Here is a 19538-nt window from a genome sequence, read left to right as displayed (position 1 = left end):
TCATAACTTGGAGCTATTAGCAGTTATTCACGCTCTTAAGCCTTGGTGACACTATTTGCTTGGCAACAAGTTCTCTTTGGTCACAGACAATAAGAGCCTTAAATGGATCTTCACCCACCAGACTGACCTCAATATGAGGCAATGCCGTTGGATTGAGGTTCTGCAGGAATATGACTTTGAGATCAGGTATCGACCCGGTAAAGAGGATGTGGTTGTTGATGCCTTAAGTCGCAAGGCATTCCTCAACTCTCTTATTATGGAGGAACCTTCAATGGCGGAATCATTAGCAACTATGGTGTCAATGCCCAACAACTCTATCCTTGAACTAGTTAAGTAAGAAGCTAGCCATGACCCAAAATATCTAAAGATGATAAATGAGATTTTGGAAAAGGACCAAAAACCCAAACTTAAGGTCAAGTACTAAGGATTCTTTGTCAATGAGGGAATTGTCTATTTTAGGACAAGATTATGCATACCCTCAAGCAAGAAACTCAAACAGAGAATACTTTAGGAAGCACATGACTCCCCCTTTTCAGGCCATCCCGGATATGTCAAGACCCTGAACATGGCCACGAAGAGCTACCATTGGGAAAGGCTTAAGGGGGACGTACTCAAATATGTCACGGAATGTTTGTCTTGCCAGCGCATTAAGGTAGAACATGCCAAGATGACTGGGAAGGTGGAACCTCTTGAAATTCCCCAAATGAAGTGGGAATTTATCAGCATGGACTTTGTTGTTGGGTTACTATCAACTCAAGGAGGATACAATTCAATTATGGTTATAGTAGACATGCTCACCAAGGTTGTGCATGTCATTCCAGTCAAGACAAACTATAAAGCTTCAGATATTGCTAGATTATTCATCAAGGAGATATTCAGACTCCATGGGTTGCCTAGAAGGATAGTTAGTGACCGTGATTCCCTCTTCACATCTAGCTTTTTGAGAGGGATATTCGAGGCCATTGGGACTCAATACAACCTATCACCCTCAAATTGATGGCCAAATGGAGAAGGTCAACCAAGTCATTGAAGATATCCTTAGAGCATATTGTTGTCGCGAACCTAGAAAGTGGATCCGTAGAGTTTGCCTATAATGCTTCCTACCAACAAAGCATGCAAATGACACCTTTTCAAGCATTATATGGGCATGATTGTTGTATTCCATTGAATTTTTCAGATCCTACCTTAAGGGTAGAACCTTCCAAGTAAATGCTCGAGGAAATGGACGAGCAGATCAAGGCCATCAAACAAGACATTAGAGCTACCAAGGATAGGCAGAAAGCCTATGTAGATCTAAATAGACAAGAGCGACTCTTCAAAGAGGGAGATATGGTTTTTATTTGTGTATGACCCGAAAAGAGCTCCTTATCATTGGGAGAATTTAAGAAATTGAGTCCAAGGTACTTCGGGCCCTATAGGATCCTCAACTATATAGGGCCCAATGCCTACAAAATCCAACTCCTCGAGAACGTAAAGGTTCGCAATGTATTTCATGTTAGTCTACTAAAGAAATATGTATCCAATACTAGCCATGTACTCAATGATCAACAAGTAGTAATGCCAAGCTGAGTCCTTGAGCTTTGGCCAGATAGAATCCTAGACATTCGGGAAAAGAAAGTGAGGAGTGGAACCCTTAGAGAGTACCTCATCCACCAGTGGAAGGACTATCCAGAAGAAGATGCCACATGGATTGACCAAAGTACTCTCAACCAACAATACCCCCAATTCCTTTCAAGATGAGGACATCTTGATTCCTTAAGGGGATAAGCATGTAATATCCCCAGCCGTGATCCGTAAGACCCCCTCCCCTTTTAATTAAATGAATTTTTTAAAATGCCCCTTGTTGGCGACGCCAGTTGCTGCTGCTAGCGGAGGGAGGGGGAGTTGCAGTGGCCATCAACACCAAGAGAGGACGAGAAGATGTGGTGGGTAGTGAGGGTGTGGAGGGAAGCAACAAGTGTGATGACTATCCCTTCTCTCCCCCTCAACCATATTTTGCATGGCGGCAGCGCACTGGTTGCCTAGATGGAGATAAGGGGGGGCTCCACACCACGCCATTCCCCCTCCCCCCTCTAATAATGCTATGAGATCCCCGCCTAGGCGAGAGAGGGGCACATCATTTTTCCCTCCCCCTACTGTCAGATTGAATGAGAGAGAGAGAGAGAGAGAGAGAGAGAGAGAGAGAGAGAGAGAGAGAGAGAGAGAGAGAGAGAGAGAGAGAGAGAGAGAGAGAGAGAGAGGTCACTAAGGGGCAGGGAAAGAGAGAGAAAGAGGGAAAGACAGAAAGGGGCAATCTTGTTAGAAGCTTCTAAACTTCCTCCCCCTGTTTTAGATGGTTCTCACGGCTGTTCTCCTGTGAGGAGTCAACGCCTTAGTAGGCTGTGTGAAAATCCATGAAGGAAAGGCTGAACTAAAAAAGGCCTCCCAATCAAAGTAAGGGTCAATCGAGTGTGAATCCCGCATCAACTATTGGAGCTACGGGTCAAGAAACCACGACACTTGGTATAACCAGGTACTGATACGGTGTCTAATCCTATGAATGGAACAATAAAGCATAAGCATCGTAGAAAGAAATCATACTTTTGCATCGCGTAAATTGCATAATTGAAAATGTAGTTATAAAGGCTTGAATCAAGTTCATGATGAATTTCATGTTTTGCCATGAATAGTCTAAGCATATATGGTTGTTACGATACTAACTAATTATTAGGCATGAGTTTTTTGCGAGTGCATCTTAGGTTACCGATATGTATAATATGCAAGACCGAGTAAGAGGATAGCATCTATAAACCATTAGAGAGATGTGGCTTGCACTTACTTTAGGCATGACGAATTCATGTACCTCACATAAGGAAAAATATAAGTCATAATTTATGATTTACCTGAGATCAATGAAATGAATCTCCAAGAATAGGAGCTCCGCATTGCATTGCCAACTTAGGAAAGACCTGCATCTTGGCTTGCATGGCATCGTGGATAGTTCTAATTGCACTACATGATAGGGGCTCGTCTTAAAAGATAGACTCAGGATGCACGTGTAAATGGTTAAACTTAACTGCAAGAGAGTTCTAAGAAGAAAATCCTATATGATAAGTAGGGTTAGGGTTTAATTTGACTTATTTAGGGTTAACTAAAAATAAGCTAAGATCACAGGATGACCTAGTATCAAGTAAATATGCTCATGTGTCTCTATCCTAGGAGCTAGTTGTGATGAGCCCAATGACACCTTTAGGGGTATCATTCTTAACCATGATACAACTCAATGACAATACAAGAAAATTGGAGTGTCGTATCCGCAAGAAAGAATGACCAATTGCCACAGGTCATTTAATGCTCACAATTTCTCAAGGATTGCAAAGGACTTAGATTGCTCTTGGCTTGCGGAAGGAATGTTCAAAATCTTATGTTACAAGTTCTTAAGGGAGTGAAACCCTAGGGTAAACTTAGAAACCCCGATAAGATTCTAAGGAAAAAAAACAGTTACAAAAGAACCAATTAAGATCCTAAATTGAGTTATTTAAAATGTGTGATCACAAGAAAAGAACCTGGGACTAAAGACCAACAAATTAGGGCAAGCTACCATCCGAAAACTATCGGATAATAGCGCAATTGCTCGCTCCTATCGCATACGAATGAGGTTGGAATGAGGGTATTCACTATCCCTTAGAAGGTCATGACAATTGTCACTAAGGCAACAAAGACCCAAGAAGGGTTAATGCTAAGCATTCAAAGATGGGAACTCCACCTTAGCAGATGTCTTGAGCACTTGCCTTCATTGTTGTTTGTGCTTGTAAATCTAGAATCACTCTCTATGAAAGGAATGTATGACCCAAGCTCACAAAAGAAAATTGAATAATGAATCAGGTTGAATTCATGGAGGGTGCATCAAGCCACCCCTAGTTGGGGCTACCAACCCTAGCCAAGGGGGTTCTAAATAACTGTGACAGGAATGTGAACCAAACCCGCTATGAGAGGTCTCTCTGTGGATTTGGTTTGAAGGTAGGAGGACGCTTGGATGCTAGGGGGGGCTCTGGCTCTAAATTCCCAGCCTCTCTGAGTCCTACTCAAACGATCTACATGACTTGAGATAGATTCTCGAGGCCATGTTATTAGTGTAAGGGCGAAAACTTGGAGAGAATAAGACACATCCTCATGGATTGCAGGAATTGTACTTTTTGGACAAGATTTGTATATAAGTTAAAATGCTAATATAAAGTTTACTTCCAAGGAACTTGTCTGAATTGTTTTTGTGTTAGTGCCATAAGTTATGCAAATGAACCCTGTTCCCTAAAAGGATTAATTAAGGAAGCTGATTTTAAATGTCACACATAAATGTGGCATGACCTAATTAGATAACTAAAGAACACATGATGAGGGAAGTGGGTGGGCGGAATCCTCAATGATTCTCTCCTATGGAAGGGTGGTCCCAGAGGACTGGGAGGCTTCTCATAAGGTTCTAGAGTTGTACGACCTTTAGGTATTGTTAGGTTAGAACCTAATTTATGCCATTTTAGGGGACCGAAATGGGACTATGCCCTACGGGCAGAGAGGTTGTGCGGCGCATCCCTCTTGTTTTCCATTCTCTTTGAACCAAGTACGTTATGGATCTGCTTCAGATTAGGCATCTCTGCGTAAAGTAGGATGTCCAATACCCGATGATAGAATGTTGTCAGAAGACCTTAACCCCTAGGAACCCAGTTTTTAGGTTGATCCTAGTGGGTTTGATCATGAACAATCTGTTGCGAGGCGGACTCGAGAAACCCTAGGCAACAAACCTCGGAACATTCCATGGGAATGTTGGGTGACGATGGTTAGATTTATTTCTCGATGGATTGCTAAAACGTGCTTGGACAGCCGATAGGCGGGCATGTTATAGTTGGTATCAGAGCCAACCAAGGAATAAAATAATCAGGATAGGAATAAATCGAGAAGAATGAAGTGATGTTTTCACTAGAAAATATTTTTTTTTCTTCACTCACTTGTGGATTATTGCTGCTCTCAAAGCTGCTTCCAGACCTATGATGCATGGAGTAGGTTCCTCATATTTCATATTATGTTCAAGATGGCTATGAACTCTTCAAGTTATCATAGACGATCCGACACGATGGGGATCTTGGATCGACTCTACAACCCTTCACAGTTGTATGTGGAAAGGCATTGGACTTGGAGCATAGGTTACTGCTACGCAGATGCCAACTGACTCCCTTATCTTCAAAACAATCTGAAGTGACTAAAATGGTTGGAGAACTTAAAGATCATCAAGTTATTCATCTTCTATGAGGCACATGTGAACTTGGTCCTACACATCGAATGCCGGCAACTAGAACAGAATCACTATATCTATGAGAAGGTGATCAAAGTCTTGCTAGCATATAGAATTAAAGTGTAAATGGGGTGAAATGAATGCCATGGCTATCAGGATTTCCTGAACTTCCCATGACTTACTGCTTCCTAAGAATCCATTCCCCCAATCCATATCACTATTATGTCCCTGTAGCTGAATCCAATAGGGAATTATTAACCTAGCATTGATGTATCTCTTGAAAAGAAAATCATCCTAGCCAATCTCTATCTATTTTCAAATAATTGTAGTTGAGGCTTACGCTTCCTTATGGATAAACAAGAATTCTATGATTATTCGATTTGCTACACAATAGTGATGGAAAATAATTTGTGCATTGATTTAAGTTGTGTAGAGATGTGTAAATGGAATCCTAACATGGAAATGTTAAATTGGTAACCAGATACAACCCGAAGCGCAGAACCAGAATCTTGTTTCTGCACTAAGCCCAGCAGAGGCACAAGAGAAGAAGTTTCTTCTCAAACAAATTAAACCACTAGAATTTGATGGAAAATGGAAAACAGTTGAAGCCGATGCCGAAGTATGGATTGAATCCATGGAAGATTACTTTAGTGCAGCAGGAACAACACATGTAAACTAGGCAATGATTGCCAAGCTCAAGCTTACCAGCGCGAAGCTAGGCTTTGGTGAAAGCAATGGTGTAAAGACCAAGCAAGCACGGAAAACATAATAACTTGGGATAAACTAAAGGAAGGAGTGCAAGGAAGGTACATGCCACCTACATACAGAACTCAGAAGATGAATGAGTTCTTTAAGTTGAAACAATTGGGCATGTCTCTAGAGGCGTACTACTCAAGATTTGTCTCCTTGTTAAAATACGCCCCGACAATGAGTATTCCCCAATAAGTCTCGAAGTTTTGTGATGGACTGAACCCAACAATGAATACTTGATTGGAATCAATGCATCCTTTCGATTTGCAAGATGCATTGATAAGAGTGGGACCTATTGCCCATGAAGTCCAGCCAAAGTCCACGAGTAATAGACCTTGGTCTCATAAAGACCAAAATCCAGGGATGTTGAAAGCTCAAATTAAAAGGGCACACAAGGACAGAGTCAAGGCCAACGAAAGAAGCTGAGAGCAAATGCAATCAGTGACTTTGTTCCCACTCAAAGAAGTGATCAAAGCTTGCGATGTTTTTACTACAATGAACACGAGCACTTCAAAAGGGAATGTCATAAACTTGACGGAGATTGCCGTCAAGGAAAATTTAGTGTGGCCGAAGCCAAGGCTACCCATGGTCGTAGTTGTGCAGGATTGGGAAGGGCAAAAACTTCCAATATCACCAATAAGGGAATCAACAAAGAAGAAGACCCATCCATGGAAGCTGAGATTGAGAGGGAATCCATCCATGCCACTCTTCATAAAAAGGGGCTGAACCACCAATTTTTGGTGATCCAAACACCATTGGATTACCAAGGTAAGAAAATCAAAACCCTAATTGACCGTGACAGCACTCATTCTTTCATTTCACCAGCTTGTGCAAGAAGCATAGGGATAGCCACTATAGCTGCACCTACTTTGCTTGTTGAACTAGAAAATGGGTGAGAAATTACTTGCACAAGACGATTTGCTAAGGTGGAATTTCTACTAAAAAATGAGCCCACATCTATTAAGTTTAGGGTAATGAATCTAGGAGTCCATGAGTGCCTTCTCTGGATGGATTGACAACACTCACATCCATTGCAAGAAAGGACAAGTCTCCTTTCGGAATCCTAAAGGTGAGCTAGTTACAACTCAAGGAGAAGCAGGTAAACCAAAGATCTAGTTAGCCAAGGCAAGGCAAATAACTCAAGGAATAAGAAAAGGATTACCCATCTATCTGATCAAGTTGAACAAGCTCGAAAAGGTAGAGGACTCTAGTGAAGAACCATCATGGTTAAAAGAGTATACGGATGTGTTTTCAAAAGAATTGACAGAATTATCACTGCCTAGGGAAGTGGATCATGAGATTAAGCTGATCCTAGGAGTTGCATCGGTTGCAAAAAGACCCTACAAGATGTCAATTCCTGAAGCTATTGAGTTAAAAGAACAACTCAAACAACTAATGGACCAAGGGTACATACATGCCAGTAGTTCTCCCCGGGGAAACTCTAGTCTTATTTCAAAAGAAGAAAGATTGTACACTTTGCCTTTGCATCAATTATAGAGGTCTAAACCAGGTAACCATAAAAAATAAATATCATTTTCCAAGGATAGATGAGTTACTCGATCGACTGTAAGGGGAAAAAATCTTCTCCAAGATTTATTTGAGGTCAGGATAGTACCATATATGCATCAAAGATGAGGATATTTCTAAGATGGCATTCAACACCAGATATGGTCATTTTGAATTCATAGTGATGTCCTTTGGATTGCCCCTACCACCTTAATGGGCTAATGCATGACATTTTTAGACCATGTCTCGATGATTTTGTGCTTGTCTTCTTTGATGATACCTTGGTTTATTCCAAGGAAGAGGAGGATAATGAATCTTAAGTTTGTATCGTCCTTGAGACCATGAGGGCTTATAAGCTCTATGCTAAGAAGAAAAAGTGTGCCTTCCTCTCAAGAGATAGATTGAATATCTTGGATTTATTGTGTCAAATGAAGGAATCTCTGTAGACCCTACAAAGGTTAAGGACGTCCAAGAGTGGGCTCCACCAACCAATATCAAAGAAGTGCGTAGCTTTCTTGGATTAACAAGTTGGTACAGGATCTTCATTAAGGAACTATGCCTTAATCGCAGCACCCCTCACAAATTTGCTGAAAAAGCAGGTTGCCATAGTGTGGACGCCCATCATCAAACAATCGAGTTTTGATCAACCCAAGCATAGCTTGGTGACAACACCAATTCTGAAACTCCCTGACTTGAAAAAGGAATTTGAAGTTGTCACACGGATGCTAGCTCACTTGTACTAGGCTATGTACTAATGCAAAAAGGTCATCCCATAGCATATTCTTCAAGGAAGCTAAAACCTCATGACAAGAATTACACCACTCATGACTTGAAGCTATTAGCAGTTCTTCATGCTCTTAAGCTTTGGCAACACTATTTGCTTGGCAACAAGTTCTCTTTGGTCACGGACCATAAGAGCCTTAAATGGATCTTCACCTACTAGACTGACCTCAATATGAGGCAACGCCATTGGATTGAGGTTCTGCAGGAATATGACTTTGAGATCAGGTATCGACCCGGTAAAGAGAATGTGGTCGTTGATGCCTTAAGTTGCAAGGTGTTCCTCAACTCTCTTATTATGGAGGAACCTTCAATGGCGGAATCATTAGCAACTATGGTGTCAATGCCCAACAACCCTATTCTTGAACTAGCTAAGGAAAAAGCTAGCCATGAGAATATCTGAAGATGATAAAGGAGATTTTGGAAAAGGACCAAAACCCCAGACTTAAGGTCAAGTATCAAGGATTCTCTATCAATGAGGGGCTTGTCTTTTTTAGGATAAGATTATGCATACCCTCAAGCAAGATACTCAAATAGAAAATACTTTAAGAAGCACATGACTCCCTCTTTTCAGGCCATCTCGGATATGTCAAGACCCTCAACACGGTTAGGAACAGCTACCATTGGGAAAGGCTCAAGGGAGATGTGGTCAAATATGTCATGGAATATTTGTATTGCCAACGCATTAAGGTAGAACATGTCAAGATGCCCAGGAAGCTGCAACCTCTTGACATTCCCCAAATGAAGTGGGAATTTATTAGCATGGGTTGGGTTACTCTCAGTTCAAGGAGGATACAATTCAATTATGGTTATAGTAGACATGCTCACCAGGGTTGCGCACCTCATTCCAGTCAAGACAAACTCTAAAGCTTCAAATATTGCCAGATTATTAATCAAGGAGATATTGAGACTCCATGGGCTGCCTAGAAGGATTGTTAGTGACCATGATTCCCTCTTCACATCTTACTTTCGGAGAGGGATATTTGAGGCCATTGGGACTCAACTCTATTTCAATACAGCATATCACCCTCAAACTGATGGCCAAATGGAGAGGGTCAACCAAGTCATTGAAGATATCCTTAGAGCATATTGTTGTCACAAACCCAAAAAGTGGATCCAATATCTACAATTAGTAGAGTTCGCCTATATTGCTTCCTACCAACAAAGCATTCAAATTACACATTTTCAAGCATTATATGGGCATGATTGTTGTACTCCATTGAAGTTTTCAGATCCTACCTTAAGGGTAGAAGCTTCCAAGAAAATGCTCGAGGAAATGGTGTTGGGGATAAAGGCACCTCTGCCTAGCCACCCGTGTATTACTACACTGACAGTACTTGCCACTACACACTATAGGTGGTGGGCACCCGTCACCATCACTTTATTCTTTATTCTTTTAGTGACAGTTTGAATAAAGTCACACATTGTGACTGTTGGGGTTCCCATTTGGTCTCTCTCTCTTTCTTTCTCTTGCTCTCCCACCATAGTTTTTCCAAGCAAGCTTTGATCCTTGTCACCTTTCAACTGGTATCAGAGCATGGTTTCTCAAGCATTCTAACTTGGTTCGTGACTCCTTCAACTTCCTATCGATTACCTACATGCATTGGTCTCCTTCCTCTTGGCAGCTATAGTTGACTCTCCCAAGATTCCGTCACTCCTCGGCTTTTTGAGCACCTACCCGGCCCATTTGGGCACCCTCAGGGCATTCCTTTAGAGGTATTGGATCTCTCTTTTGTTATTTTACTTCAATCCATAGGTTTTGTGAAGCAAGGCAGCCATGTCCTCTTGCTTCTTGTGATGCCTACTCTCTCTTGGGGGTCCTTGACTACTCCCCCAATCTTACCTTGACCTTGCCTAGCCCTTCCACAAACCCCAAATCAGTTTAGGCTAGCTTGAAGACCTACGAAAAATTCGTTTTTTACTTCAGCCCTCCTTTGGCACTGATTGGTAGCTTGAAAAAACTTCATTTGGCACTTGGAAACACCCCCTTGATGCTTGACATTGGTGGTTATCATTGGCATTGATTCATGAACGGATTTACCTTAGTCTAGGATTGTTTTCTATAGTTCACAGGCAGTCACAAACAATGTTACATTAGCACTTTATGTTTATGCTTGGTTGGCATTGACATTGGTTGCTCAATTGGTCCTGAATGCGCCTCGAATGCTATGGGAATGTATGCCTATGATGTGAGATGATTTTGGAGCTAAATTTGCTCAGTCATTGACTATTTTACATAGTCCATAGGCAGCCCAAAATAGGGCAGCCCTATGTCATTACACATTATGCTCATGCTACATAGTCATTTGATGCCCGATTATGCCCGATTGGTGCCTATACATATGATGGGAAAGTATGCCTATGATTTGTCTATGGTTTTGAGATTGGATTGAGCCATTGTTTGCTTGATTTTGGATGTTTATTTACTACTAGAATATTCAGGGATGAAGCTTATTTGCTTATGTTTGGATATGCTTGTTGGATTTGGGCTATGTCTTAGATGTATACATTGATGTAATGACTCTCGGGGATCGACATATGTTGGGAGTAAAGGTGCCTCCGCCGTGCCGCCCCATGTATTACTACACTCACAGTACTCGCCACTGCACACTGCAGGTGGCGGGCGCCCGTCACGTCACTTTATTCTTTATTCTTTTAGTGACAGTTTGAATAAAGGAAGGCCCGGTCACACATTGTGACTGTTGGAGTTCCCATTTCTTGTCTTTCTCTTTCTTGCTCTTGCTCTCCCGCCATAGCTCGCGTGCAAGCTTCGATCCTTCTCACCTTTCAACTGGTATCAGAGCTTGGCATTCTCTTGCTCGAGCTCAACTCGGTGCTTCCCGACCTTCGCATCGACTCGCTTCACGCATTGGGTCTCCATCCCGACAGCCATAGCCGACCTCTTGAGCTCCCGACTCTTCCCGGCTTCCCGAGCACCTTCCCAGCCTATTGAGGCACCCTCAAGGAATTGATACTGAGGTATTTGATCATTCTTCCAAGGTTTTATTTTAGTCTACAGGTTGCAAACAGCAAGGGCAGCCATGGCTTCAAACACTTGAAGCTTATTCCCCTCATATTGTGCCTTACACCTATCAAGGCTCAAAGAGGCTTGTCATAGGCCTTTGATAGGCCCTTCCTGAGCCCCCCATTACCCCCTTTTCAGCCTATGTGGAGCAGTAGCAAGTTCAGCACCAACAGGGCAGATTGCATCATTTTTTTCCAGGCTGTGAGCACTCATCTACTTCAGCTCCACACTTGGCCATTGCTTCTTGCTCTCTACCTTGATCAAGAGGGCTATAGACTTCATGTTTGATGTCATTCAAGCTTTGGGCATTGGTCTTGATCATTCGGGGCTGATTTCTTCAGATTTGGGACTATTATAAACTATCATAACAGGCTGAAAACAGGGCAGCACCATTGGCATTAGCATTTGTTGCTTATACTCCATTCCGGTTGTGCTATTTGATGCCTGTATGCGGTCTACATGATGCCTAGTGCCTTGGGAATGTATGCACATGATTATGCCATGATTTTGGCTTGAAATATTGGCTGATTTGGGACTGTTATTTACTGTTATACAGTGCTGGAAACAGGGCAGCCACACTTGGCATTGGCATTTGATGCTTATACTCTACTCCAGTTACCTTATTTGATGCCCGTATGCGGTCTACTTCCTACCTGGATGTATTGGGGATGTATGCATTTTGTTTGACCATGATTTTGGCTTGAATTCGGGGCTGAAATCTACTATTTAGAACAGTAAATACATGCTGGAATAACAGTGGGATGAAGGTACTTTACATGCTTTGGCACTTACCTACCGATACCGGATGTATGCTTTGAGCTTTGGCATGATGTCTCTGACATTTGGGGACGTCTTGGAGCATATGTATGAGATTATGGGATGCTTTTGAGCTTTGCATTAGCTCCGTCTTCACTGGCATTTGGACCGACTTGGCATGCTCGTGGACCGCCTATGCCTCATGTCTCCGCTTGACAGTTAGGCTTTTGCATTACATGCTTTGGTTCGTGACATATGCTATTTGGTTCGTGTATGCCATACCGACATTTGGAGCTTGGATTTGGATGTATTTGAGCATTCCTGGCTTACTTGATCACTGATCTTGGTTGCTATTTGGATGTCATTGAGTTGACCGAGAGCTTATTTGGGCTTATGTATTGCTTCATGGTTAATACGACCGGTGCTTCATGTATGTTATGCTCTCTTGGATGCGCTTGATGCATTGACAGGGTCACTTATCACTAGTGATTTCACTTGGGTTATTTGAGCTTCTGAGCTTGCTTTGTACGCCTTTTGTGCCAGTGGAAGCATTTTACATGCTTGCTTGACCTTTGACAGTTGCATGCTATTGGAGCACTTACATGTATTTGGAGCAGTTTATGTCTTGAGCAGCTACATATGCATTGAGACTTTGGGATCATACTCCGATATTTATGGATATGCATTGATGTACTCTTGATTCACAGGATGCTTATGAGCTGAGTCTCATATTTGGATCTTTCTCTTTGAGCAGACACCTATTTGTGTTAGGTTTTGGCAGTTACAGGAACACTTTGCCTAGAGTGTCTGGGGGTGTGCCTTTCACTGGCAAATGTTATTTTGACATGCTTCGGTGTTGAGCTCATGTTCTTTTCACTGTCATTGGCCTTGCTTATGTCCGTTTCATGCCGGCTTTGGACCTAGCATTGTTTGCTTGACATTGGATCCTATTTTGGGACAGTTTGCTCTCTAGACTACATACTTGCAATTTATTACAGCAAGCAGTTATTGGTGGATTGAGGTGTACTTTTCATGCTGAAATATCCTGATTTGGTATACCGCACCTAGTACTAAGTGGGCAGCAACTTTTGGCACACTTTGCTCGCCCTTTGGACCCCGTTTTGGTCATTTTTGTGCAGTTTCTGCAGTAAAATAGCAAGCAGTTTTTGGACTGTTTGGGCATTTCCAACCTGCATAATGGCGTCATCTTCGCATGATAGTGCCATCTTTAACATTAAAAGTTGGATGGTACCAACTACTCTTACTGGAAGAGTCAAATATGGCAGGTTTTGGTGCAGAAATCTCAGATTAAGCCACTTTGGTTGAGTGGGGAGCAGCCTGAAACTATGGACAATGACGACTGGCTTGAACTTGATGAGCTATGCAAGTCCACGATTGTATTGTCTCTCACTGAACAGGTACATTATAATGTATTTGAGGAAGCACAGAGTGCATGGGATCTATGGAATAAGATCAAGAATCTTTATGATAAGAAAAGTCCGGCGAGTCAGATGTACTGGTTGAAGCAGCTTATGGATCTGCGCATGAAGGATAATGCGACTGTGTCTGCTCACTTGAGCCAGTTCCATGCTATACTGAAGAACTTGACTTCGCAGGATATCACCTTTGGAGAGGAAGTAACTCCTCTTTTCTTGCTTGGGACTCTGAATGAGTCATGGGATGTTTTCTGTACTGCTCTTTGTGCCTCTAGTGCTACTCTAAAATTGGCAGATGTTGAGAGTGCTCTTCTTCAGGAAGAGGTGAATCGCAAAAACTTGGATGCCTCTCATGGTAGTCATGCTTTGACAGTTAGAGGCAGGAATGACAGGTATGACCGTGGTAATGGCCGAGGCCGTGACTTGCAGAAGGGTCGGTCTAAATCTTGTGGCAAGTCGCGTAGTAAGTCGCGTGAGCGCAATGCAAATGTCACTTGTCATCATTGTGGGAAAAAGGGCCATATTAGACCACAGTGTCATGAGTTGCGCAATGAGAAGTGCAAGGATAAGGGGAAAGATAAAGTGCAGGAGAAGTCCTCTGATCGCAGCATAGTACCTGCGAAGTCCAGCGTCAAGATTGAGGAAATTAATGTCACGCAGACTGAGGAGTCCGATGGTGGTGATGAGTTTATACTTGCAGCTAGTTCTTCTGATGCTTCACACTTGACTGAGACATCTAGTATGTATGCACAATGCTGGTTATTGGATTCATGTGCGTCCTTCCATGTGATGCCTTACCGTGAGTGGTTTCACTCTTACCGTACTATATCTGGTTCAGTCAGACTTGGAGACGACAGGTCTCTTGACATTGTGGGCATGAGTGATATTCAGTTGCAGTTTTCCACTAGCAGTTCATTTTTGCTTAGGGATGTACGTCATGTACCTGCGCTTACACGCAGTCTTATGTCTGCAGGACAGCTGGATGATGCAGGATTTCATGTATGTTTTGGGGATTCTGCCTGGAAGATTACTCGTGGCAGACTTGTGCTTGCTAGAGGTGCCAAGTCTGGTAGCCTCTATCCTCTTGTTGTATTTGGGTCCTCAATTGACCATGTTTTGGCAGTGGGTTCTATCCCACATGTATCACTTTGGCATGCTCCTTTAGGACAGATGTCTTTGAAGGGAATGAAAATGTTATCTAGTTTGCAGTATCTTCCGACTTTGGATTATGCATGTTTTGACTCGTGTGATCATTGTCTTTATGGTAAGCAGAATAGGTCTACGCATAAGAAATCAGGTAGGCCACGCATGAGTGAGCCCTTAGCATTGGTGCATTCCGATGTTTGTGGGCCTATGCCTTGCATGTCTATGGGTGGCGCGAAGTACTTCGTTACCTTCATTGATGATTTTTCTAGGAAAGTGTGGGCTTATCCCATAAAGCAAAAGTCCGATGTCTTGGCAGTTTTTCAGAGATGGCTTGCTCTTGTTGAGAACCAGACTGGGTATAGGCTGAAATGCCTTAGGACTGACAATGGGGGAGAATATGTCTCGCATGCTTTTGAGCAGTTTTGTGATGACAGGGGTATTAAGCGTCAGTTGACCGCCCCTTAGACCCCACCCCAGACTGGTTTGGCTGAGCACATGAACATGACTATTCAGGAGCGTGTGCGCTCTATGCTTAGCCATGCAGGCCTACCCCAGAGTTTTTGGGCTGAGGCAGTTAGTACGGCAGTGCATGTCATAAACCGATCGCCTTCCAGTGGATTGGATTTCCAGGTTGCAGAGGAAGTTTGGGCTGGTAAGCCACCCTCTTATGCGCATCTCCGTGTCTTTGGATGTGAGGCATTCTGCCATGTGCCCAAGGACAAGAGGAGTAAATTGGATCCAAAGAGCATTAAATGCATATTCCTTGGCTATGGTGAGTCAGGAGAGATGGGCTATTGCCTATGGGATCCGTAGGCGCGGAAAATAGTACGCAGCCATGATGTCGTCTTCCATGAAGACAAGATGCACAGGCAGCCTGAGAAGGTGGTTGAGATCCGCAGAGTGATCTTTCAGGAGGAGCCTAGAGCTCCAGCACAGCCAGTAGTACAGCCTGCAGCAGTTCCTCCATAGGGCCAGGGTGTTGGACAGGCAGTTAGATAGGTAGCAGAGCCTACGGTGAGACGGTCTGCTAGAGATAGACGTCCACCTGACAGATTTCAGTCCTCTATGCATTATGTTTTGGTTACAGATGCAGGAGAGCCTTTCACTTATGATGAGGCTATGCGCAGGGGTGACAGTCACTCCTGGGAGAGGGCTATGCAGTCTGAGATAGACTCCCTGCATAAGAATGAGACTTGGGATTTGGTTGCCTTGCCTAAGGGCAAGAAGGCTTTGCCATGCAAGTGGGTGTACAAGCTGAAAAGTACCCCTGGACACCCCAAGCCGGCATACAAGGCTAGATTGGTAGCAAAGGGTTTTAAGCAGGAGCATGGTGTAGACTTTGATGAGGTCTTCTCTCCTGTGGTTAAGATGACCACCCTGCGCTTAGTCTTGGCTTTGGTTGCACAGCTTGACTTAGATCTATATCAGATGGATGTCAAGACGGCTTTTCTACATGGGGACTTGCATGATGAGATCTATATGGATCAGCCTAAGGGCTTTGCAGAACCTGGCAGGGAGCACCTAGTGTGCAAGTTAAAGAAGAGCTTGTATGGCTTGAAGCAGGCACCTAGGGAATGGTATCATAAGTTTGATGCCTTTATGCAGTCACAGGGCTATAGCAGGAGTGCTATGGATCCGTGTCTTTACACAAAGAAAGCCCGTGATGGCAGTTTGCTTATCTTGGTACTCTATGTTGATGATATGATGATAGCAGGGAAAGCTCATGATGAGCTAGATGCTCTTAAATCTCAGTTGAAGAAGAGCTTTGAGATGAAGGATTTGGGACAGGCCTCACATATACTTGGGATGCGCATTAAGCGCGATAGACATTAGGGGCTTTTGTATCTCTCACAACAGGAGTACATTCATAAAGTCCTTGAGCGCTTCCGCATGCAGGACGTAAAGCCTATTGGCTGTCCATTACCTTCTTATGTGAAGGTATCACAGGCCGATTGTCCACAGACAGATGAGCAGAGGGCCGAGATGGCCAAGATCCCTTATGCTTCAGCCGTGGGCAGTTTGATGTATGCCATGATAGCCACTCGTCCAGATATTGCACATGCAGTTGGTGTTGTGGCACGCTATATGGCTACACCTGGCAGCAGACATTGGGATGCCGTGAAGGGTATCATGAGGTACCTGAAGGGCACAACAGATATGTGTATTTGCTATGGCAGCCAGGATACAGGGGTCGTGGGGTACACTGACTCCGATTATGCAGGACATGCAGATAGTAGGAAGTCCACTTCTGGCTATGTATTCACCTATGCTGGAGGGGCTGTCTCTTAGATGTCCAGGGTTCAGAAGTGTACAACTTTGTCTACCACTGAGGCCGAGTATGTTGCAGCCACTGAGGCTTGCAAGGAGGCCATATGGTTAGGCCGTCTAGTTGCTGACCTTGGGATTGATGCTACACCTACACTGCATTCGGATTCTATGAGTGCCATTCAGTTGGCTAAGAATCCGGTCTTCCATGCGAATACGAAACACATTGAGGTGAGGTATCACTTCATACGTGGTGTCGTGGAGGATAGGTCTGTTGACCTTGTCAAGATCTCCACTGACGAGAATCCTGCAGATCTGCTCACGAAGAGCCTCACTACTGAGCGCTTTGCCTTCCTCAGGAGGTTGATGGGCATTGGATGAGATGTCGCCTTTCCTCATCCCTTGTTGTTGGGGGTAAAGGCGCCTCCGCCGTGCCGCCCCGTGTATTACTACACTGACAGTACCTGCCACTGCACACTGCAGGTGGCGGACGCCCGTCACGTCACTTTATTCTTTATTCTTTTAGTGACAGTTTGAATAAAGGAAGGCCCGGTCACACATTGTGACTGTTGGAGTTCCCATTTCTTGTCTCTCTCTTTCTTGCTCTTGCTCTCCCGCCATAGCTCGCGTGCAAGCTTCGATTCTTCTCACCTTTCAACATAGAGGTTGGATTTTCTCTTCAATCATTGGTTGAGCTTGAGCTCACTTCACACAGCATTGGGATCTTCATCTTTGATATAATTATGGCATGTACTTTGCTTATGTCTGACTGGTCTTGACATGCTTGGCCTATGCCACTACTATATGCCAGTTACATTGTTTGGAGTTGGATGCTACTGAGCATTGCTTTGGCTTGACATTTGATTGCACGGAGCTTACTTTGGCTATTTCTCAGCTTTCCAGAGTTACATTTTGGATGTACTTGATGTCTATGGATGCATGTATGGATGCTACACAGCCTATATGCTCATCATGAGGTCTTATTGATGCTTGATCTTGGATCTTCTAGCACTAATGCTATCATATGCCCTTCTTGAGCTTCTTTGCTTGATATTTATAGCTTTTGTGCCAGTGAGAGTATCTTGATACACTTGACAGACATTGAGCAGGCGGTTTATGCTACTTGAGCATTCAGATACTTGAGACTAGGATCTTCACTTGGATGTTGCATGGTTGATATGCGGTGGTCCTCAAACAGATGTAGTTGGGCTGATTTGGGCTTTCCACTCCTTGATTATACACCTCTTTGTGTCAGGTCTTGCCAGTGTTGTGTACACTTTTTCCTATTACACAACGGGTATGCCGACTTACTAATGGATTCATTTGACATGCTTGGGTGTTTTCTCGATGTCCCTTTGACTGTCACATGCTGATTTATGTCTACTTGATGCTAATTATGCTTTGACAGTTAGTGGGTTGACTTGGTGCATTCATTTTACCTATAGTTTGCTCTCATTGTACTTGGCTGTAATTTATTAAAGCACGCAATTATGCATGGACTGATGTGGAATTTTCATGCTGAATCATCTAGATTTTATGTACTTTTGATGGTACTTGGTGAGCAGTATCATTAGCTATCAATTCATGGTCATTTTGCCTTGGTTTTGGTGGTAGAAAACAACAAGCAGTTTTGAACTGTCTACACCGTTTTGGACTATAGTATGGCTTATTCTTCTACTGATAGTGCTATCTTCAACATCACTAAGCTTGATGGTATGAATTATGCCTATTGGAAGAGCCAAGTTTGGCAGGTATTGGTGCAGAAATCATAGATAAAGCCACTAAGGATGCATGGAGAGTAGCCTGAAACTATGACTGATGACGAATGGGATGAGCTTGATGAGTTATACAAGTCCACCCTCATCTTGTCTCTCACTGAATAGGTGCATTATAGTGTGGTTAAGGAAGCACAGAGTGCTTGGCAACTTTGGGATAAAATTAAGAACCTCTATGATAAAAAAAGTCCAACAAGTCAGATGTATTGGGCTGAAGCAGCTTATGGACGTGCGCATGAAGGAGAATATGACAATGTCTGCTCATTCGAGCATGTTCCATGCTATTCTCAAGAATTTGACTTTGTAGGGAATTACCTTCAATGATGAGGTTACTCCATTATTTTTGATTGGGACTCTGAGTGAGTCATGGGATGTATTCCGTACTGCCTTATGTGCTTCTGCTACTATTTTGAACTTGCTTGATGTAGAGAGTGCTCTTCTTTTGTAGGAAGAGATCAACTGTAAGAACTTGGAACCCTCTCGTGTGTTGCATGCTTTGACTATTAGAAGCAAAGATGGTAATGGAAAGAATGACCGTGGGTATGGACGTGTTAGAGACTCACAGAAGTCTAGGTCTAAGTCACATGGTAAGTTGCGCAACAAGTGTCCTGGGAGAAATGCTAATGTGACATGCCATCATTATGTCAATAAGGGTCATATGCACCCATAGTGTCATGAGTTGCGCAATGAGAAGCGTAAAGAGAAGGGTAAAGACAAAGTACCAAAAAAGTCCTTTGATCACAGCATTATGCTTGTGGAATCCAGTATGAAAATCGAGGAAATAAATGTCATGCAGACTGATGACTCCGATGGAGAGTACATACTTGCAACTAGCT

The sequence above is a fragment of the Lygodium microphyllum genome, chromosome 25 (assembly GCF_053477565.2).
Source record: "Lygodium microphyllum isolate KBCC chromosome 25, Lygodium_microphyllum_v1.1.10, whole genome shotgun sequence".
Taxonomy (NCBI): Eukaryota; Viridiplantae; Streptophyta; class Polypodiopsida; order Schizaeales; family Lygodiaceae; genus Lygodium; species Lygodium microphyllum.
This window is presented reverse-complemented; position numbering follows the sequence as displayed.